General features: G+C 37.3%; 1 pseudogene; it reads left to right on the top strand.

Moving 5' to 3' along the window:
• The first annotated feature begins 7,903 nt into the window (after window positions 1–7,903).
• LOC150066958 (dynactin subunit 6 pseudogene) lies at window positions 7,904–8,342 on the top strand (annotated as a pseudogene).
• The last annotated feature ends 15,986 nt before the right edge of the window (window positions 8,343–24,328 follow it).

Genomic DNA, 24,328 nt, shown 5'->3' with positions numbered 1-24,328 from the left:
CTGGAAAAGAAGTTGCTGAAAAGTATTTAAAATGGAAAACAGTTGAATTAAAACATGTTAAGAATCTGGCAGGCATTTGAACTTCCACTGTTTACAAATGGCAATCCATTGTGCTGTTTGTTTGTTTGGTTCCTCTCTTCCCCAAGCTTCCTGCCATTAAGCAAGCCAAATTTGGGCTTGGCAGCCCCTTGTGTACTCCGTGGATTACGTGTCCTGATGGAGAGCCCTGGGTCAGTACCTTGCTATCCTCTGAAGCCACCTTCACAGGGTTGCTTGGTTTTCATTTTCTATCAAGAAGTTCTTTCAAATCTGGTTGTAGTGAGAATTTTTGCTTTACTGACAAAGCAAAAGTAAAGATTCTTACCTGAACAGAAGTTTGAGGGCCCTAGAAATAAATGTACGTACTGTTGGAAAGTTTGAACTCAGTGTCTATAATAAGAATAGGAAACAATTCCTGTTATGTGGTTCTCCAGCTGTTCCATTCTTGTCCTATGAGATGTGGACTTCATTTGCTATGTGTATTTCTTCTGTCTGTTACATCTTTCTTCTGTGCTAACATTAACACCCTATTCAAGGTTTTTTGCCCAGTGAATGTGTTTAAGAAAATAATCAAAGGCATAACTTAAGGAAAGCAACAATAAACATGTATTAGATTTCTGAGGATCGGGTTCAAAGCCAGTCCAAGCACTAAAATCCATGAAACTCTTATCTTCAATTAACCACTACAAAACCGGAAGTGGCACTGTGGCTCAAGGAGTAGGGTGGTAGCATTGAGCTGAAGAGCTCAGGGAAAGAGCCCAGGCCCAGAGATCAAGCCCCATGCCTGACAATAAATAAAGGACCTCATGTGTACAATACTGTTCCCTTGTAACAAATCAGAAGCAGCAGTTGTGTTAGTTGTAGCTGTGATTATGGAGATTGCAGGCATAGACACATCTAAAGGAGCAGTTGAAAGACAGGGAGAAATGTATCTAATAACACATGTTCTCTCCCTCCTCTCTCTTTCTCTCTGAATGAAATGTGTTGACATAGGATTAGACCTATATCTTTCCTTCCTATTTCATTATTGCAATCCTGTGGGCAATGTAGAAACATCTGCACTCTACTTACAAACTTTTTCCAATCTTTATCCCTCTACTCATATTCTTGCTGGGACACAAAGGATTTGGGGGTGTCCCTCTGAGTCCATTGGCACTCACAGAGAAGAAATTCAGACATGCAGAAGATCAGATCCATCTGATTTCCTATTCACAGACAGAGCCATCCAGAAAAATATAAGGGTCTCCCACTGTCCCAAGCAATCAGGGAAGCAAACATTGTTTTGAGCGTTAAACATGTGTAACACTTCTAACAGAAAATCTTAGACTTATCTTTACCAGTCAAAGTTTCCTGTCCTACACTTTGGTGCTACAGGTGTTGAATTTCTTCAATAAACAGCACCTCTAGGCGTTATGGTCTCTTGTTTCCAGTATATAGCCATTGCTCTGGTTTAAATATGAATTATAAATTACAAATTGCAGATGACGTTGCCCCATTTGTAAGGAAATAGAAAGACTTGGAAAAAAAAGCATATTAAGTGAAGCAAGTCAGACCAAAGAAACATAGGCTTGGTGGTTTTCCTTAATAATTAGTATACATCTAGAATTCTCCTACTGGAGAATTCTAGCTCAAATTCTAGCTCAATTCTAGCTCAAAAGCTATATAACTTATGGCCATATAGGATGAGATTAAGTGAACTGAACTCCAGGATATGGAAACAAGAGGTTTATCTTAGTGATTGTTGTTCTTAATGTACTATGGGAAGTTTTTTTTTTTGTCTTTTTTCCCCTTATGTTTTATTTCATATTATTACTGTATCTGGCTTTGGTACTTGATATATTGTACCTATGCTTATTTGTTTATTTGAAATAGGGAAGGAGAGGGGAAAAATAAGATGACTGGGAGGGAAAGTGGGAGAAAAACATGGGAAGGGATATAATGTTTAAGAACTAATGTACCCATTACCTGATTAATGTAACTCTAACCTCTTTATATATCACCCCAACAATAAAATATATTAAAAAGAGAGAAACTAATGCTCTTCTCAAATATTCTTTATTTGAAAGATTAACTGAGATGAGGGAGATGCAAAGACAAAGATGATTTGTTGAATGGCATCAAATGGTGAGTTCTGTTCTATTCAAAAGGAATATCGTAAAAGCAGCAAACTTCTCCATATTTAGCCAATGGTATTTCTGATAAAAGCTTCCCATGAAAAGAAAATAAACAATAGTGTGAAGCTCCTGTGCAGGAATGGAGAAAGAGACTTCACTCTTTAGAATTTCTTAATTCAGACTAACAACTTTAAAATAACCTTTTATTCAAATGAAATTCAAAGAAATATGTTTTAAATTTTAAAATAATGGAGCATGATTTTTCATCTGATATATTTGGAAATGTATCTTCTGGTGGACAATGAGTAAACTGTGAGATTACAGAATTTACCAAGGGTCCAATTCCATAGGAATATGTCTTAGAGTTTGACATGACATGGTCTAACAGCTTCTTCCAAAATAGAGAGTGAGTGTTTTCCCACAGTGATTGTCCCACTGGGCAATGGAGACTAGTAAGATTCAATAAATGGCTACTAAATTGCAAATAGGAAAGAAATATCTTAAGTCCCCTGAACTTCAAATATTTGAATGGAATTCTGGACATTTTTATACTACACATATGCACAAGCTTATCATTATAACATACAATCTCCCCATCTTTATGAAGTTTGTTTTGTAGATAGTCTGTAAGCTATAACTTATATTGCATATGTAAATTTAATAACATATTAACCAACATGCATTTGGAATATAAAGTTTCACAATTAAAATTACCTGGTCATTGAAGAGAAAAAGGGAATGAAGCTAGAACATAAAATGTACCTGGATCCAGAAACTATCTCAAAATTTCACAAAATAACATTCAAGTCAGTTATCCTAAGAAGACTTCACTTCAAACTGTTTTCTATTTTGGAATATTTGCCACTAGAAACGGAATATTCACTTACAAAGAGAAACATGTCAACAGACAACGGTATGACTTTTGTTTAGGTTTTAAAAAACATTTTTATCAGTTTTTAGTAGTTGTACAAAGGAATTTTTTAAATTTACTGGAGGAGTTTATTAGCAGTGCATCTTGATCAATCAATGTCACCCCTTTAATGTTCTCACCCATGCCTCCCAACCCATTCACTTCCAGAAATCTCATATTATGATGTACCTCAAATGCCTAGAAAAAAGGAGCAAGTCCACACCCCAAATCAAAAAATGTATAGCAAATAAGTAAATAATCACAATTAAATTATAATAAATGAGAAGCAAAAATCATAGAAAGAAACAAAACAAAATGATTCCTTTGAAAAAATTAATGAAACTGATAGAACCTTAGCAAATCTGACCAACAAATGAAAAGGTCATACAAAAATAATTAAAATTAGAGATGAAAATGGGAATACCACAAGAGAAACAGGCAAAGGAATATTTTTCCAACTTTTATGCCAGCAAATTGGAGAATCCAGAAAAATGGAACAATTACTAGAGAATATTGATATACCCAAATTAAACTATGAAGATTTAAACCAACTCAGTAGAGCCATGACAAGCAGTGAAATAAAAATGGTAACACAAGACCTCTCATCTCAGAAAAGCCCAGGACACAATCAATTGAAAGCCAAATTTCATAAAACCTTCAAACGAGAGATTACTCACTACTAACTCATCCTATGAAGCCAGAATAATGCAGTTTCCCAAACTAGACAAAATAGTGATAAAAGGACAAAGGGGTGAACCAATACAAAAGTTACACTCACAAGACAATACATTGGGAATGAACTTTACAGGTTGGGGGTGGGGAAGGGGATTAAGGGAAGGGAAATAAAATAAAACTGTTGAGGAGGAAAGAACGTTCTACAAGAAATGTCTTTACTACCTTACAGATGTAATTGTAACCCCTCTGTATATCACCCTGACAACAAAATTAAATAAAAAAGAGATCTATAAACCCATTTCTTTGATGAAAAATGGTGCAAAACTTGTCAATAAAATTCTAGCTGAGTTCAAAAGCTATCCAAAAAATAATATAGTATGATCAAATGTGATTCATTTTAGGGATACAAAACTGGTTCAATACACTAAAGTAAGTTAATGTAATTCAACACTTCAAAAAAACAAGGACAAAAACCACATGAACATCTCAACAGATGCAGCAAAAACATTTGACAAGATTCAATAACCCTTTATCATAAAAAGCTCTGGAGAAGCTTTTGTATTCTCAATACAATAAAGGCTGTATATGACAAACCTACAGCTAGAACTGTACTTAATGGTTTATGGTGAAAAGTTAAAACCATTTCCTCTAACATCAGGAATGAGACAAATATATCCTTCCTGTCCGCTCCACTTCAATGTAGTACAGAAATTCCCAGAAAGAGCAACAAGGCAAGAGAAAACATCAAGTAGATCCAAACAGGGAAAGGAAGTAAAAAACAAAATAAAAAAACTTTTTGCAAAAAGCATGATCATGAATTTACGGTATCTTGTAGATTCCTCCCTGAAGTGACTTGAGCTAATCTGAAACTTTGGCCTAGCATCAGGATATAAGATTTACCCACAAAAATCAGTAGCTTTTCTGAATAACAACAATGAGATGATTGAATTTGAAATCAGGAAAGCTACTCCATTTGTAATAACCTCAAAAAAAAAAAACCCATAGGAATTAACCAAAGATGTGAAAGACTTCTATGATAAAAACTGTAGAAATCTGAAAAAAAGAAATTAAAGCAGATTTAAGGAAGTGGAAAAATATCCAAGCTTCTGGATGCTAATGATTAACATCATGCAAATGACAATAATGTTCATAGCTATCTATAAATTTGTTGTAATACCCAAATCCCATCAACATTCTTTAAAGAAGCAATCCAAAATTTCATATGGAATGACAAAAGAGCTTGAATAGCAAAAACAATCCTTAGCAGGAATAACAGTATTGGAAAAATGGAAATACCAAACTTCATACTGTATCACAAAGTAGTGATAAAAACTGCCTTCATACTGGCATAGGAATAGGCCTTAGGACCAATGGAACAGAAAACAAAAAGACCCAGAAATGAACCCAAAGTCTTATACCTACTTAAAAGTTGATAAGGAAGCCAAAATCCCAGCATGGAAGAAAGACAACAAATAGTGCTGGCAGAATTGGCTACACACATGCAGAAAGATAAAGCTAAAATCTTATATATCACTGTACATCAGAATCAAATCCACATAGATCAAAGGCCAGACATGATGAAAATATTACAAGAAAGGTTAAAGGAAGCCATAGGTCTCCTTGGCATGGGTCAAAACTTCCTAAGCAAAGATTCAGAATCAAAACTGATCAAAGAAAACCTGGATAAATGGCACTCCACCAAACTGAAGAGCTTCTGCAGAGCAAAGGATATATCTAACAAGATAGAGAGCCCAGAGAATGGGAGAATGCCGGTGCCTGCCAGCAGCAAACCTGGATTCCTAAAATAGGGGGCAGGGACTGGAAAAAATAGAAGAGAGACAAACAGATGGGGTTCAGGAGGTCTGCAGCCCAGGTAAAGACTGCAGCCCCATTTATTTCCAACTCAAGGCTTATATTCTTTCTTGAAACCAGGGCACTGCCAGGTGTTACATCCAGATGGTAAATCAGGGAACTGTTGGGGGTTACATTCATATGGTAAATCTCAGATCAATTAAACAGAACAAGGCCAAAAAACAATAAGACAATAAAGCAATTATCTGATGCAAATCAAAGTACAGTTTGATTCCACTCTGGCTCCCAACAGGAGAAGACCTTTACTACTACACATCAGACAAGGTCCTCATATATTCAATATCCTTAGACAGTTCCTTTCATGTAGAGAAATCTCTAGTCCCTACAAGGATGTCAAAGTCTGTGCTTTATTTGACCAAAATAAAGCATTACCGTTAATCATGTAAAAGTCCACTTATTAACATAAATGCAGGAAGTACAAGATAAAAATCTAATGGCATTATGGATTGTCTGAAGAATGGAAAATGACCACAAATACAAAAAAATAACATTAGCGGTGTTTTTCACATTTATTTTTATTTGAAAGATGATAATATGGTTGAAGGTGTAGGACACACAGAACTAAACTAAGTAGTTGAAAGAAATCAAATGAGTGTATAATCTGATCCAGTCCAGAAAGTTAATATATAAAAAATGCAAACTTTTTGATTGTCATCCTAATATGTTCTCCAGGACACACTCATCAGTGAAAATTACTAAAAGTAAAAAAAATATTATCAAAAGAGTTTTACAAGAAAAGAATGGAGAATTTATATTCATTTTTTTAGTATCTGAATTAGTGACTTAACAGTTGTCAAGTATCACTAAATTCACTTGAAACCAAAGCAAGATGAAAAGTAAACCTGTAGATAGCACAAAATCTTCTGCTAAAATATGTAGAGGAACCTATAATCCTTCTGTACTTCACCTCTACAAGAACAATAAAAATGAAAGAAATAATGCAGAAGAACCAAAATGGGCTGGATTTCTTGAAGTTGGGAGGTCTAACTCTATACATTCATATATATACATGACTTACCTGTTAGGGTCCGTGATCAAAGGAATGAGTCTGACACAAAAGCGGAAGTTGGAAGTTAAGTTAAACAGGGTTTTATTCCGCGCCTAGCATTTAGAATCATACTGACCCATCAGGGCCGTCTCTAAGATGTGAGTGAGAGAGTGACCCCACCTAATCTCACAGGCTACCTTTATAGACCCCAGCCATATGGCTGGGCTGGCCATACACAGGTGGCCAATGGAATTCAACATAGTTGATTGATGGCTGGGGCAACCACTGACACCTTTGCTGTTTGAACTGACCTATCATCTCAGCGGGCTTCTGGCACACTGTTCTGACGACAAAGGAAGGGGAGGGACTTCCTTGGCAGGCCAAGGCGGGGTGGGGTGGGGAGGAATTCTGGTAACTCCACTTGGTTCAACTGCTCTTGTAATCTGAGCTGTTATCAGGGATTCTACAGCCCCCACCTTAGGTCAAGTCCTCTTTTGTCATAAAGATGGGAAATGCCTATAGGGGATGGATTTGGGGGAAGTCAAGAAAGGAGTCCCTTCATTACCCACAAAAATCAGTGTCTTTTCCGAATAACAACATTGAGAAGATTGAATTTGAAACATATATATGAAATATATATAGTTATTAGGACATTACTTATCCAGGTTATTATATGTCACCATAATTTAATTCAACCTATCCAATAGCTTTAGAAAATATTTGTTCCCTTAACTATGCTTTTTCTCATATGGTAAATTTGATTATGTTGCAAATAGAAAAAATGGAATTTTATCTTCCATGATTTCTCTACTTCCATCTGTTTATCTATTGATTTTCTAATCTTATCTTTTGGGGTACTAAGAGATATGTTATCATATTGCCATTTATAATATTAAACATTTTGAGGAAAACTGACATCTTAATTTTTTGTACAATAGATTGTTAGTTCTCTTAAATTCAAGTGAAATTATCCTTCATATCATCATTTCTACACTAAAATATGAATGCTTAGAAAGAAGTCATCTTAAACCTGTGACAATTAAAGGTTTATTACTACATATGATGATTGCATCTATTTCCTAGACTCCTTAGAATATACACATGGAAGCTGAATAACACGAACTGAGAAGATAAAAGGTTATAGCTTTATGATGGCAGAGAAGACTCAAGAGTGTGAAGATTGCTCCTGGAGCTGTTGTGTGTGTAGAAAGTGAAATCAGAGGGGATGTAAGGATAGGACATCAAATGGTGATCCACCCTTAAGCGCGAATTATTGAGGAAGCTTGGCCCGTCATTATTGCTAAGGGAACTTAATAGAGGAACAAGCCCTGATCATAAATGCTTACCCAGATAATATAACCCCGACACTGAAGATCCAGAACCAAAACCTATGTTCATTGGAACCAATAATATGTGTGAAATTGGCTGCTATTCCCAAGCCATGAAAATGGGAGATAACAATGTCATTGAATCAAAAGCATATGTGGGCCGGAATGCAATCCTGACAAGTGGCTGCATCATCGGGGCTTGTTGCAACCTCAACACTTTTGAGGTCATTCCTGAGAATACAGTAATCAATGGTACAGACTGCCTTTGCCTGGTACAGACTGAGCGACCACAGCCCCAGACACTACAGCTGGCAAATTACCACCATCTGAAAAAGACAATGAAAGGAAGCTCCATTCCAGTTAAGAACTAGGAACAGAGCTGGGTGTCATGACAATTTTCATCCTTGACTGCTGCCAATTTCTACGAGTAACACATACTGTATGATTGAGCTTGAGAGAAAAGTAATGCATTTTTCTATTAACTGTCCTTTATAATTTATAGAAAAGGTGTTATTTTCCTATATCCTTATGCCTGTTGTGATCATTACAGATCATTTACAGATTTACGGTTTTCTTTTTTATGTTATATAAAAATGTTAACCATCAAATTAGGCAAAAGTCTACTCATAAAGATAAGAAAGGGCATATTGTTATGTGTTTACAATCTAGCATTTACTAGATTAAACTGCAGGTGACAGGATTTTAGTGAGCATACTTCAGTCAGTTTGGCCATTTGCAGTAATCCTCCCACAGTAGCTGGTTTAGGTCTTATTATTTATTTTTATGATATATTAAAGCCGATGTGTTTACTTTTAAAAAGAAAAAGAAAGAGAAGAATGGCAATATAGGATCACCAGTTTCAGAGTTGTAAAATCCAACAGACAACCGTCCATAACCTGAAATAAAAGAAAATCAGATTACAAAAGAAATAATACTTTTTTGCGAATCCTGGGCTTGAGCTCAGGGCCTGAGCACTGTACTTGTACTTTCTCAAGGCTAGAGCTCTACCACTTGAGCCTCAGCACCACTTCTGGCTTTTTTCTATGTATTTAGCACCAAGGAATCAAACCCAGGTCTTCGTGCATGCTAGGCAAGCACCTTACCACCAGGCTAAACTATAATATAATAATATATTTAAAAAAAATAATATATTTTAAAGAGACCAGAGAAAGCTTTGCTGTGTTCACATTCAAAAGATAATAATCCTGTTGGTCAACATGAGAAGAAGCAGATACTTAGATAAGAAAACCTTTCACCAACTAATATGTAGTCGTTTTCTCTGGTTTCCTTCTCTTGCACATTACTAAAACTAGCAATGCATTTCACTGAATAGATTAGCACCAATGAAACATAACACTGAACTGAGTGACCTAAGCCTAGTTTTAACTTCACCTTATAAGGTCAGTTAACACATATATAGAACCATGTACTGAAGCAGAGGGCAAAAGTTACTAGTACTCTGTGCAAACAGATCCACCGAATAGGAATTATAATATAAAATATTCCCAAATTCTACACTGTGATAAGAATCTTACTGCCAGAAAAGCAGAACTGAGGAAATGTAAAAACCTCCCAAGCTCCTGGATTGGAAGAATTAACATTGTGGAAATGTCAGTCTTGCCAAGGGCTATCTACAGATTCAATGTATTACCGATCAACATTCCAATGTCATTCTTTTTTCATATATTTTTATTGTAATTAATAGAAGAGTTACATTATATTCACCAGATAGAAGGTGCATTACTTCACATACATTGATACCCTTTCTCATGTCATGGTCCCCATTTCCCGCCCCCCCTACAGTTCATGCTGTTTTTCCTCCTTCCCTATTCAATTTCAAATAGCCAATCAAGCATATATACAATATATCAGATAACAAGGGAAATACTGCAACAATATGAGATAACCAAGGGACAGCAAAAGAGATGAGAGACAACACAGTATATTAAGGACAACAATCAGTCATTGTATGGCTTTTGTTTCCTTATCCTGGAGGTCCTTTCATTTAGCTTCATACATCTGGCCTTATGTATCTAAGTTTAGTTCTATTTTAAATATCTTCTAGGAGAGCCCAAGGTTTATACTGATTATGACAAATGAGGGAAACCATTGAGCCTATGTTCCTTTCAGTCTGGCTTACTTCACTTAATATGATTTTTTCTGAGTCTTTCCATATCCTTGCAAATGGGGCAATGTTGTCCTTTCTGACAGCACCATAGAATTCCATAGTATATAAATACCACATCTTGTTGATCCACTCATCAACTGAGGGACATCTGGGTTGGTTCCATATTTTTGCTATGGTGAATAATGCTGCAATGAACATTGTTGTGCTAGTGGATTTAGTATGCCCTTGTTTTGGGACAATTGGGTAAATGCCAAGTAGTAGAATTGCTGGATTATAGGGGAGCTCTATGTTTAGTCTTTTGAGGAACCTCCATACTGCTTTCCATAGTGGTTGAACAAGTTTGCACTCCCACCAACAGTGTAGTATTGATCCCTCCTGGCCATATCACCAGCATCTGTTGTTATTAGATTTCTTGATCCTGGCCATTCTAACTGGAGTGAGGTGGGATCTTAGAGTTGTTTTGATTTGTATTTCTTTTATGACCAGAGATGTTAAGCATTTCTTCATGTGTCTATAGACCATTTTCGTTTCTTCTTCAGAGAAGACTCTCTTTAAGTCTTTGGCCCATCTTTTAATGGGATGGTTGTTTCTTTGGAGATTAGTTTTGAAGTGATTCAATTTTTTGAGCTGTTGATATATTTTAGATATGAGGCCTTTGTCCATTGTATGGTTAGTGAAGATCTTCTCCCATTCTGTAGGCTTCCTAATTAATTTACTAGCTATGTCCTTTGCTATACAGAAGCTCTGCAGTTTAATGCAGTCACACTTATCCAGACTTTCTCTGATTTGTTGTGATTTTTGGTCCTTATTAAGAAGTTTCGTCCTGTAGAAGGAGACCTAGTATATCTCCTATTCCTTCTTGTAAAGTTTTCAGTGTGTCTGCTTTTACCTCCAGGTCTTTGATCCATTTGGAATTAAGCCTAGTGCAGGGTGACAAAGAAGGATTTAAATTTAGTTTTCTGCAGTTACTTAACCAGTTCTGCCAGCACCACTTATTGAAGAGGCTGTCTTTCTTCCATTCTATTTTTTTGGCTCCCTTGTCAAAGATTAGGTGGCCATAGGTCTGTGGTTTAATATCTGGGTCCTCAGTTCTATTCCACTGGTCTTCAGGCCTGTTCTTATGCCAGTACCAAGCTGTTTTGGTCACTATAGCTCTGTAATAGAGTCTAAGGTTTGGTATTGAAATTCCTCCTGCGCTGTTCTTTCTGCTAAGAAGTGTTTTTGCTATATGGGGTCTTTTATTATTCCATATGAAATTTTGGATTGCCTCTTCTTTTTCTTTAAAGAATGCCATTGGGATATTGATGCGTATTGCATTGAATTTGTAGATAGCCCTTGGCAAGATTGTCATTTTCACGATGTTAATTCTTCCAATCCAGGAGCATGGGAGGTTTTTCCATTTCCTCAGTTCCCCAATGTCATTTCAAAATTAATCTCCAAAGGAACAAACATCCCATTAAAAGATAGGCCAAAGCCGTAAAGAGAGTCTTCTCTGAAGAAGAAATAAAAATGGCCTATAGACACATGAAGAAATGCTCGACATCTCTGGCCATAAAAGAAATACAAATCAAAACAACTCTAAGATCCCACCTCACTCCAGTTAGAATGGCCAGGATCAAGAAATCTAACAACAACAGAATCTGGTGGGAATGTGGCCTGGAGTGATCACTACTACACTGTTGGTGGGAGTGTAAACTCATTCATCCACTATGGGAAGCAGTTTAGCAGTTCCTTAAAAGACTCAACATAGAGCTCCCCTATCACTCAGCAATTCCACTACTTGTCATTTACTCAATTGTCCAGAAACAAGGACATAATAAGACCACTAGAACAACAATGTTCATTGCAGCCCTATTTACCATAGCAAAGATATGGAACCAACCCAGATGTCCCTCAGTTGATGAGTGGCTCAACAAAATGTGGTATTTATAGAGTAATGGAATTCTATGCTGCTGTCAGAAAGAACGGCATTGCCCCATTTGTTAGGAAATGGAAAGACTTGGAAAAAAATCATATTAAGTGAAGTAAGTCAGACCCAAAGGAAATAGGCTCAATGGTTTCCCTCATTTGTAACAATTAGTACAAACCTTTGACTCTCCTAGTAGAGGATTACAATAGCTCAAAACCTAGATACTTAAGGCCATATAGGATGAAGCTAAATGAAAAGACCTCCAGGATATTGAAAGAGCTATATAATATGTGATTGTTGTTCTTAATGTACTATGTTATTTCTCATCCCTTTTGTTGTTCTTTGGTTATTCTCATATTGTTACAGTATCTTACCTTGTTATCTGGTATATTGTATGTATTTTTATTTGTTTAATTGACATCAGAAAGGGAAGAGGGAAAAACAAGATGGGGGGAGTGAAATGGGGACACAAACATAAGAAGGGGTATCAATGTGTGTGAAGTAATCCTCCTTCTATCTGGTGAATACAACCCCTCTATTAATTTCAATAAAAATTTAAAAACAAAACAAGAAACACAAGTAGTTTGATGTGTACGTCAGTAAAGTTTTGAGACCTAACAGCAAAGACAAATAGAAGACCACAAGGCTTAGGTGCTCAGTGTTTCTTTCCCTTTCTACTAGGTCTCAATCATCAGAAGTGTTTTAAGTTCCTTTGCCTCTTTCTTTTCTTAATACATTTTTTTTTGCCAGTCCTGGGCTTGAGCTCAGGGCCTGAGCACTGTCCTTGGACTTTCTCAGGGCTAGAGCTCTACCACTTGAGCATCAGCACCACTTCCCGGCTTTTTTCTATGTATGTGGTACCGAGGAATCGAACCCGGGTCTTCATGCATGCTAGGCAAGCACTTTAACCACGAGGCCAAACTCCCTGCCCTTAATACATTTTTATTGTTATTGAAAAGGTAATAAACAGAGGGGTTACAGTTATACGTGTCAGAGTACATTTAAAGGAGTACATTACTTTTGGCTAATGTCATCTCCACCCTCACTCTCTCCCAATTTTTCCTTCTCATAGTTCATTTTCAACATAGTGTCTAGTAAGTACTAATGCTGTTTTTTTATGCTTTCTCCCACCATTTCTGTGCTCCCCCTAACCATTCCAAAATATAAATAAATACACAAGACAGATGGAAAAACCCAGACATCAGTGTCTTCAGCTTGTAATTTTAGCTACTCAAGAGTATGAGGTCTGAGGATCGCAGTACAAAGGCAGGCAAAAAAGGAATGTCCATAAGATTCTTATCTCTAATAAACTCCTCATAAAAGATCGGAAGTGGCACTGTGCCTCAAATGGTAGAGTGCCAGCCTTGAACAGAAGAAGCACAGGGACAGGGCCCTCAGTTAAAAAAAAAGATCAATAAAGAAAAAAGACAATTGTTTCCATTTCCTCAAGTTCATTTCAATAAATATTATTTTATATGAGCAGATGCATTTAGCTCTTGTGTCTTTGTGATCCTGTCCAAATAGCCTCCTTTAGTATCAGTGTATATGAAGGCCTTGAGACCTGCATAATTTATCATGTTCCAGTGTATATTTTTAGCATTCCATGTGTTTTCAGATGTATAGGCATATTCTGGCTATCACTAAAGAAAGAAAGCATGCAACCTATGTTTCTTTGACTCTAGCTTACTTCACTTAATATAACTTTTCCCAAAAATTTCCATTCCCTACAAATGGTACAATATCATTCATTCTGATGAATGAGTGGAATTCCTGTACTTTCTTGATCCATTCTTCCAGTGAAGAGCATGTGACTGCTTCCATATCTAAGCTGTGGTAAACTAGGCTGCAAAGAACATGGCTGTGCTAGTAGCTTTAGTGAGGCTGTGTTTGTGTTCTAATGGATAAATGACCATGAGTAAAATTTATAGGTAATAGGGAAGCTCTATGTTAAGTCTTTTAAGGAAACCCATAGCGCTTTCCAGAGTAGTTGAACTGGTTTACATTTCTACCAACAGTGTAATAAAGTTCACTTTTGGCAACAACATCCACAAAAGCATTTATTATTAACTTTCTTGATAATGGTCATTCTAACTGGGGTGAAGTAGAATCCTAATGTTGTTTTAATTACAATTCCCTTTATTGCCAGAGATGTTGAATATCAGGTTGGCCTGGTGGCTCACTCCTGTAATCCTTGCTACTCAGGAGGCTAAGAAGTGAGGATCTCAAGGACACTGGCCCTTGCACTGTGCAACTTGTCAAAAAAAGATTATTATAATGAAGCTACCACTCCAAGAGGAAGAGGCAATAAGAGGAGAAAGTTATGACCCGGAACACATTTAACACAAAATATCCTTGTATTGAAAGCTGTGACATAAGAATCATGAATCAGAAGCCATGACCTTTTCAAGTGGCTTCTGTCTTTAATCTTGAATTTCCTCTGTCCACTGTGTCCCAACTTCCCCCTAAATTACCTAACCTAACCAAATATTTAACTGGAACTTCCTGATTTGTGTACTCACTATATATAAAACAACATATCTAGAATCTTGTGTCAACACCTTGCCTTCTCCTGGTACTGAAGTTGCCTTGTGTGTTACCCTAAAGTCTTTAATTCAGCACCATGAAGTTCTTAGCACTCCTTGTATTACTGGGAGTTTCCACCATCCTGGTTTCTGCTCGTAAGTAAAAGATTTAACCAAGTTGAAGTTTGGGGTCAATGTGTACAAATATGTACTGTCTGGGGCAGTGACTTGAGAAGTTTTCAGGAAGCTGTACCTTCCTGACCTGTTTTCTAGTTCCTACTTCCATCTCTGATTGAATACTAAATTATCATGACACTGGATTCATTTTCCTACATCAGTCTGAAGTTTTGTCTGTTGTTCGTTTGACATGCTAGTGTCAATTATTGTTAGTATAAAGTTTGTTTATTTTTTATCATCTTTAAGTCATTGTACAAAAAGTTGTCATTTAAGAAAACAGTGAATACAATACATCCGGTCACTTTTCTCAAGATTCTCACCAGGCCTTCCCCTACGCATTCTTCCCTTTACTTTCACAATTTTATTGAATATATTGGATATATTGGATTTTTTCCTGCATTTACCCCTTCCTCTTCTCTTCATCCATGTTTTTCCTTCTATGTGGAAGCTAGATTTGGCTTGAAAACTCAGAAGTAAATGCACTGGATGGTAGGCAAACACATACAAATAAAAATATTGAACTACGGAAGAATCTAGATGAATCTCAAACAGTGCATATCCTTAGAAAACTAAAGTCAAAGTTCAGAAAAATAAAACAAAAGGCAGCTGATACTCAACAGGGATGGGATGGAGTCAAGGGGAAAGGGTAGACAAATGGAGAGTAGTAAAAGGTGCTTTGAAGTAATCATTGACTTAATTCAAGAAGTGAAAAAAGGACTGTGGTAGCTTGTCCAGGTGCCATTTGTCTTTAGTGTCACCACTCAGGACTTCTGCTACCCAAGGACAAACATTCTCATTATTCTTCTCATTCTACCTTCCTCTTCCAATGCTGTTTCTTTTACCTTTTTTCTCACTTTCAAAGAAGGAGTCAACAGGGACTACCTCTGACAGCACACGTACTGGAAAACTGCTCTGTTATTCTCCTTCTATCTAGGACCATTTCTTTTCCAGCCTCATGCCAGTCAGATTCTAGGTACATATTCTATATTATTAAGGCTTCCTGGGAAAGCTACATTCCTGATAATTAAGATTATTTGAAGGCAGATAATCTCATCCTTTCTTACATTTTATTATAGAAAAGCCTTTCACAGAGAATTATCAGATCTGCAGATACTATTCCTCCTTCTGTAGCCAAAGGCTCAAAGCTGTGAGTCCAGACATGGGGCATTGAGTGGTTTGTGTTTTCCTTTTTGTTGTTTGTGTGCCACCTTTAACCCTCAGATCTCAACCTCCTGAGACAGAAGTACAAGCAAGAGCCCTCAACACTGTGCTTAGAGTATTATTGTTTAATTTATTTGCAGTTCTTTATACTTTGCAACATCAAATATGTAGCTAATGCTTAAACCAAGGCAACATTTACAGGCATAAAGTAAAAAGTAGTAAATCAGGCCGGAAGCATAGCCTAGTTGGTAAAGTGCTTTCCTAGCATGCACAAAGCCCTGGGTTGGATTTCCATGTACCACATAGATGGAAAAACCAGAAGTGGTTCTGTGGCTCAAGTGGTAGAGCCCTAACCTTAAGAAAGCCCAAGGACAGTGCCCAGGCCCCGTGTTCAAGCCCCACAACTGGCAAAAAAAGGTAATAAATCCTATGGAGTATGTTTAATAAGGAAAGTACTGGGTACAATACATGATGCTGTAAGCATGAAGAAAGAGGGGTTCAACATGTATTGTAACAAGTGGGCATATGTTTAGTGCCAAAACCGTGTTCACTTCCAATCTCAGAGTTAGCAACCAAGACTGTAAACTGCAGGTTCCATTTCTGCTTCTGAGCAACAGTTTGCTTTGCATAAGAAAACAGGGGGACTGGAACTTTTGCTCATTTCTGAGACAAAGAACAAGCTCACTTTCTTTGTCTCTGTCCCTGCACATGCAGGAAGACTCCATATGTTTTTTTCTCTACACGATAAGTGGCAAAAGAAATGGGGAATCATGGAACTTATAGGGAGAATGAGGATATGAGCCACTAATTACAGGAAAGCAGACATGACTGAACAGCATAAAGCATGTTTAATTCTGAGTGGGTCACCTGAAGGGCAGAGGATGTGTCATTTGATAGTTTTCTCTTCAATACCAATGTCATCAGAGACTGCTGCAGTTGATTTCGCTACAGAAATCTCCATTACAGAGCTGACTGCTGAAGATGATTCCATTATAGAGAGCTTCCCTGAAGAAGATACTATAGCTGCTGCATCCCCCGAAATCACTTTTTCTTCTTTTTGGATAAACCAAGTAAGAACATATCATCTACTGATTTTCTTTTCTTTCCTTTTCCTATCTATTTTGCTTCTTTTCTTTGAAACAATCATTATCCTTAGATCCTCTCTGTTTTTCCTTACCTCCGCAAACTCCACGGGGAAGAAAGTGTAAGAGGAATAAACTTTTGTTTTCTTCCCACAGCTATCTAATTCTTTGTGTTCTGATTCAATTTAATTTATGCAAAAAGGAGACATGAGTTTGAAGGTTGTTTTTTAGTTATCAACAGTAACTGCATCCTTACTGCAATAATGGTATTAGACAAAGTTTATCCTTAGTAGAAATTACTGAAAAGAAATAACTTCTCCCTGCAGCATGCAAACATTTTATCTTTAATTGAAATCACTGTTATTATTGGAGATTATTCAAACACTAGAAAGGTTTGATGATGTGGCTTCTGTAGGCGCACTCCTTTGTGAGAGAGTCAGTACGGCTGTGGGAACCTGATGCTTCATCAGCACTGAGGTCTTTTTTCCATTGCTGCATTCATCTTCCCTTTGCTCCCCAAGTGACTCCTTGGAGAGCAATTCTGTAACATTCTGTAGTTGATCCTCTCCACTCAGATTCCAAGACTCAGAGAACACAGTACCCATTCTTATGATCAATCTCTTCACATTGTTTTTCATTTTCAGAATTTTTGAAAGACATAATCAAATTGCCACGGATATAAATATGGTAAAAGAATGCACACATTTTCGTCATCATGATTTGTTCCTCAGAATTGGACCAGAACTTCCTTTTATTTGATTTGATTCCATCAATCACTTACCTTGGCAATGGATCTTCTCATCTCCAGTCACTTTAATCATCTTTCAAATAAATACTAATTGTGATGATCATTACATGTGATTTTCTTTATTATGAATTTCATTTCCCATTGTTTAGACAATCCATTTAAGACATTTATGTAAAGACTTCAGTGTTTTCTTCCTCATAAATGAAATTTATGTTTGATTGGTATGGTTTTAGACACAATAATAGAGCCATGTCATTTCTTTGCATAATCACACTAAATCAATACTTACAGGCTTTCAATGTCCAGGGTCATCCCATCATACCATTTTTCACATGACATACAAGGATTTGTTCTTGTGGAATTTGATGACCAGAAATGAAAGAGAAGTTGGAATCTCTGGTTCAGCTCTGATGCCATCACTCAGTATTCAGAGTGGTTGGTGCTGAACTGCAGCTACCAAATATCCTAGGGCAGGTTTCTAGGTGGACCAAGCAAGCTCCTTAAAATATCATCATCAAACAGGGCCACTCAGTGACCAGGAGGAAATTAGAATAACAAACCATCTAATAAAATTATGTACCCCTTCTTTCTGGTGCTTGGTTTTGAGCAGGAAATCTATAGGATCATGGCAAGAGGAGAAACCCAACCAAGGTATAACAGTAAATAAGATGACTGGGAGGGGTGGAGGGAGGGAAATGGGGACAAAAACATAAGAAGGGGTATCAATGTGTGAGAAGTAATGCACCTTCTATCTGGCGAATGTAACTGTAACCCCTCTATACATTATCTCAATAATAAAAAAAATAAAATAAAATAAAACAGTATGTCTCATTCTGTCTCCAATTAACTACGTGGGACATTGGGACCAACTTTAATTTCCCAAATTCTTTATCTCTAACTTCAGAAAAATGGAGAGAGTTCAGTTCTCAAACTCATTTACCTACAATAAAAGACTTAATCCCGCTGGGTGCCGTGTCTCATGCCTGTAATTCTAACTACCCAGGAGGCTGAGGTCTGAGGATCAAGGTTCAAAGCCAGCCCAGCACAAAAGGACCTGAGACTCTTATCTCCAATTAAACTCTAGAAAGTGGGGAGTGGGGCTTGGCTCAAGGGTAGGACAGTAGCCTTGAGCTGAAGAGCTCATGGACAGCTGAGTTAAAGCCCCATGCCCCGCCCCACACACAAAAGACTCAATTCCTCAATCATATGTTTTCATTTTTTTCTAAGACATATTCCTGTACAAATAGATGCAGGAATCCCTTTCTGACTAATTCCAAGTAACAAGAATTGAAAAGTACAAAACTCAGCCAATTTGAGGTGGAATAATCCTGAATCCTGATATGAGGGGCAGTCACTAACCACCCCAAAGAGACTTAGGGCATTGGGAAGTTTTACAGGATTGAAACCAGGTGACAGTTTCAAAGAATCAGGTAACTGCTTACCTACATTAATTGTAAACAGTTTTCTGCTTTTTCTTCTTACTTCCAGATTTTGCTTTTGATGTGTATGCCAGTTCTGCGGATTGAACATGGCTTGAATTACAACAGAGCTTCTTTTGCTCAAGGCCCTTGCTTTACCTCTTCAGCCACAGCTCCACTTTTGGCTTTTTGGTAATTTAGTAGAGATAAAATTCTCTTGGACTTTTCTGCTCGGGTATATCCAGATGAGCTAGGATTCCAGGCAGGAATGGTCAACAAGTGGCTGGATGTTGAATTTTAAAACCAGGTTGCTTGAATGCTGAGTGGCTAGATTGAATTAAAAAATAGCATTAGAAATCATATTCCTAAGGTCAGATGACCCTCCACACCAGTCCAGGATAGAAGTCAGTTTCTAGAGTGCACTGCCTGAACCAGAAAGACTCTACAGGTTGCTACTCTATCTCAAATAGAAAATAGAAACATTATAAGATTGCAATTTTAGAAGGAGCATTTCATATCAAGGTGACTAGCCCTTGCACTGCCCAACTTATACCAAGGAAGCTAAAAGTTCCAGAGTAAGAGGTAAGCCGAAGAAATTTATGACCTGGGACATATTTAACAAAAAAAATAAAATCCTTCACAGTGGGAGTTTGGCCTAGTAGTAGAGTGTTTGCCTAGCATGCACAATGACCCGGGTTCGATTCCTCGGTACCACATACATAGAAAAAAGCCAGAAGTGGTGCTGATACACAAATAGTAGAGCTCTAGCTTTGAGAAAGTCCAAGGACAGTGTTCAGGCCCTGAGTTCAAGCCCAGGACTGGCAAAAAAAGGACAAAAAAATTCCTTCAAATGAAAACTGTGACATCAGGGTCAAGGATCAAAACCCAAGATCTTTTCAAATAATTTCTGGCTTTAATCTTCAGTTTCCTCTGTTCACTGGGCCCCAGCTTTCCCAAGAATTACCTAGCCAGATATTTAGCTGGGACTTCCTGATTTGTGCACTCACTATATATAAAACAACATATCTAGAATCTTGCCTTCTCCTGGTACTGAAGTTGCCTTGTGTGTTACCCTAAAGTCTTTAATTCAGCACCATGAAGTTCTTAGCACTCCTTGTAATACTGGGAGTTTCCACCATCCTGGTTTCTGCTCGTAAGTAAAAGATTTAACCAAGTGGAAGTTTGGGGTCGATGTGTGCAAATATGTACTGTGTGAGGCAGTGACTTGAGAGGTTTTCAGGAAGCTGTACCTTCCTGACCTGTTTTCTAGATCCTAGTTCCATCTCTGATTGAATACTAAATTATCATGACACTGGATTTATTTTCCTACATCAGTCTGATGTTTTGTCTTTTGTTAGCTTGACATGTTAGTGCCAATTAGAGTGAATATAAGTTTTGTTTCTTTTCTATTATTATCTTTAATTCTAGAAATAATGGCCATCTAAGATAGCAGTGAACACAATATATTTTATTCAATTTCACTTCTTCCAACATTCTCACCAGGTCTTCTCCATCCTACCCTTCCTCTTAATTGTCTCAATTTTATAGAATATTGAATTCTTGCCTGCATTTACCCCCTCCTCATCTCTTCATACAGGTTTTCCCTTCTATGTGGAAGCTAGATTTGGCTTACAAACTCAGAAGTATATATGTTGGATGGCATGCAAATAAATTCAAATTAAAATACTGAAATACAGTAGAGTCAAGGGGGCCCTTGAACTGTGCAAATCCCTAGAAAGCCATAATCAAGTTCAGCAAAATTAAAATACCAGGAAACCGATACTCAAAAGGGGTGAGATGAGGTCAAGGAAAAAGGGTTGACAAATGGAGAGTAGTAAAAGGTGCTTAGGAGATAATCGGTGGCTTATTTGAAGAAGTGTAGAAGGATTGTGTTGTCTTGTCCAGGTGCTATTTTTCTTCAGTGTCACCCTGTTTCCCAAGGACAAACATTCCCATTACTGCTCTCACTTTATCTTCTTATCAAAGGCTGTTTCATTAATTTTTGTCTTTTTCAAAGAATGAGTGAGTCAACAGGGACTAGTTCTGACATCACAGGTACTAGAAACCTGCTCTGCTATTCTCCTTTCTAAAAACATTTCCTTGCCACCCTCATTCCTGTCACCTCCCAGGTACATATCCTGTGTTATAAAGACTTACAGGGAAACCTGCATTATTGGAGATTGTTCAGTATCTGCTTTCAAATCTCCTCCTCTTATATATTGTTATAGAAAAGCCTTCCACATAGAATTATCAAGTCTATAGATATTATTCTTCCTTCCTTAGCCAAAAGCTCAAAGCTGTGAGTCCAGACTTGGGTGATTGAGTGCTTTGTGTTTTGTTTTATTGCTTGTGTTTGACCCCACATCCTCAGCTCTCAGCCTACTGAGCACATTGAAATACAAATAAGAGTCCTCAGAACTCTGCTTACAGTATTGATGTTGTTTAATGTATTTGTAGCTCTGAATAATTTACACATACAAATATTTATCTAATATTACAAGTAAGACAACTTTTATGAGTTTAAAGTAAAAGGTAATAAACCCTATAGACTCTGTTTAATGAACAAAGAATTGGGTACAGGACAGGATGCTATCTATAAGCATGAAGAAACTCAGGTCCAAGATGTGCTGTGACAAGTGGGGTATATGTCTATGTCTGATGCCACGTTCACTTCCAGTCTCTGAGCTGACAACCAAAATTGTGTACTGCAGGTTCCTTTGTTGCTTCTGGGCAAAAGTTTGCTTTGAATAATAAAACAAGTGGGTTTGAACTATTTTCTCATTCCTGGCAGAAATAACTAGCTCTGTTACGAGATATAACTTCTCTGTTACTATCACAGTACATGGATGAAGACTCACTATGTTTGTTTCTCAGCAAGAATAAGTGACAAAAGGAATGGGGAATAATGGTAGCTTATTGGTAGAATGAAGATGTGAGCACATTAAAAACAAGAATGCAGACATGATTTTGGAATGAAATAATGTATATGCAATAATGGGTGGGAAACATTATTACCTGAAGGAAAGAGGCTGTGTCACCTGACAGTTTTCTCTCTAATTTCAATGTCCTCAGATGACTCTGTTGGAAGTGACACTGCTGCAGATGATACTACATAGATAGTTTCACTCTCCCCAGAAGCTTTCTGGGTAAGAACATTTTATCTTAGTAGTTGTTTGTTTGTTGCCAGTCCTGGGAACTGAACTTGAGGACTGAGCATTGTCCTTGGGCTTTCCTTAAGGCTAGTGCTCTACCACTTGAGCCACAGCACCACTTCCACCTTTTTTATGTGTGTGGTACCGAGGAATCAAACCTGGGTCTTTGTGCATGCTAGGCAAGCACTCTACCACTAGGCCAAACTCCTGGCCTTAATGGTTCTTTTCTTTGTGACACTCGTTATTCTTACATATTCTCTGTTTTTTTCTAACCTTAGCAAACTCCATGAGGAAAAAAGGGTAGCAGGAATAAACTTTGATTTTCTTCCCACCGCTCTCTAATTCTTTATGTTCTGATTCAAGTTAATATATAAATTTCAAAGGAGGGAAGAAGTTAAAGTATTTTTTTTTAGATTTCAATATTATCTGCATCCTTGCTGTAATAATGGTATTGGACAAACTTTATCCTTAGTAGAAATTACTGGAAGAACAAAACTCAGTGTGCCATGCAAACATTTCATTTTTAATTAAAATCATTGTTGTATTTAGGAAATATTCAGACACTAGAAAGGTTTGATGATGCAGCTTGTGCAGGTGCACTCCTCTGTGAGAGAGTCAGGACGACTTGGGAACCTGATCTTCATCAGCATGAGGTCTTTTTTCCATTGCTGCATTCATCTCCAGGTGACTCCTGGGAACACAGTAGCATTCCAGTAGCATTCTGTAGTTCATCCTCTCCACTCAGATTCCAAGACTCAGAGAATACAGTCCCCATCCTCATGACCAACCTCCTCACATTGTTTTATTTTACATTTTCAGAACACTTTAGAAGAAATATTGAATTCTTGGTGGGTATAAATTTGGGAGTAAGAACGCAAACATTTTCATCATCAGGATTTGCTCCTCTTGACTGGACCAGAACCGCCTTTCATTTGAATTGAGCCCATCAGACCCCACCCTGGCAATGTACCTTCGCATGTCCAATCACTTCAATCATCTTTCAAATAAATAGTTAATGTGTATATAATCATGTATGTTTTCTTTATTATGAATTTCTGGAATTCACCATTGTTCAGACAATCCATTCAAGACTTTTATTTAAAACCTTCTGTGTTTTTGTCTCTGTACTAGACTTTATGTTTGGTATTTTTTTAGACATAATACTAGAGCCATGTCATGTCTTTACATAATCAAACTAAATCATCACTTACAAGATTTCAATGTCCAGGATCATCCCACCAAACCGTTCTATCACATGACATACAAGGATTTGTTCTTGTGGAATGTGATGATCAGAGATGAAAGAGCAGATGGAAGCTCTGGTATAGCTCTAGTGCAATCATTCAGTATTCAAAATGTTTAGTACTGAACAGTAGCTATCAAATATCTTAGATCAGGTTTCTAGGTGGACCCAGCAAGCTCCTAAAATGTCATCATCAGATAGGGCCACTGAGTGACCAGGAGAAAATTAGAATAAAAAGCCAACTAATAAAATCATGTACCCCTTTTATTTGGTGCTTGGTTTGGAGCAGGAGATCTATAGGATCGTGCCAAGAGGAGAAAGCCATTCAAGGCAGAACAGTGTGTCTCATTCTCTGTCCAATTAACTGCATGGGACACTAAAATCCAGGAGCAGCCAGCACAGTGAGAAGTGGAGGCACTTGTTTCCATATCCTAGAGTTCCTTTCGTTTAGTCTCATCCTATATGACCTTATGCACATAGGTTTTGAGCTAATGTAATTCTCTGCTAGGAGAGTCCTAGATGTGTACTAATTATTACAAATGAAGGAACCGAGCTTTATCTTGTGTGATTGTTGTTCTTAATGTACTATGTTATTTCTCTTCTCTTTTTTGTCCTTATGGTTAATCTCATATTGTTACTATACCTGACTTTGTTACCTGATATACTGTATTTGTTTATTTGAAATAGGAAAGTGAAGGGGGGAAAGCAAGATGAGTGGAAAGGGTGGGGGGAGGTAAATAGGGACAAAAACATGAGAAGGGCCATCAATGTGTGAGAAGTAATGCATCTACTACCTAATGAATGTAAGTGCAACCCCTCTATACATTATCCCGACAATTAAAAAAAAAGAATTGGAGACACT

This window comes from Megascapheus bottae, chromosome 2 (assembly GCF_031878675.1).
Source record: "Megascapheus bottae isolate mThoBot1 chromosome 2, mThoBot2.hap1, whole genome shotgun sequence".
NCBI classification, from domain to species: domain Eukaryota; kingdom Metazoa; phylum Chordata; class Mammalia; order Rodentia; family Geomyidae; genus Megascapheus; species Megascapheus bottae.
Note: the sequence above shows the minus strand (reverse complement) of the source record. Positions and strands in the feature narration are given on the sequence as shown.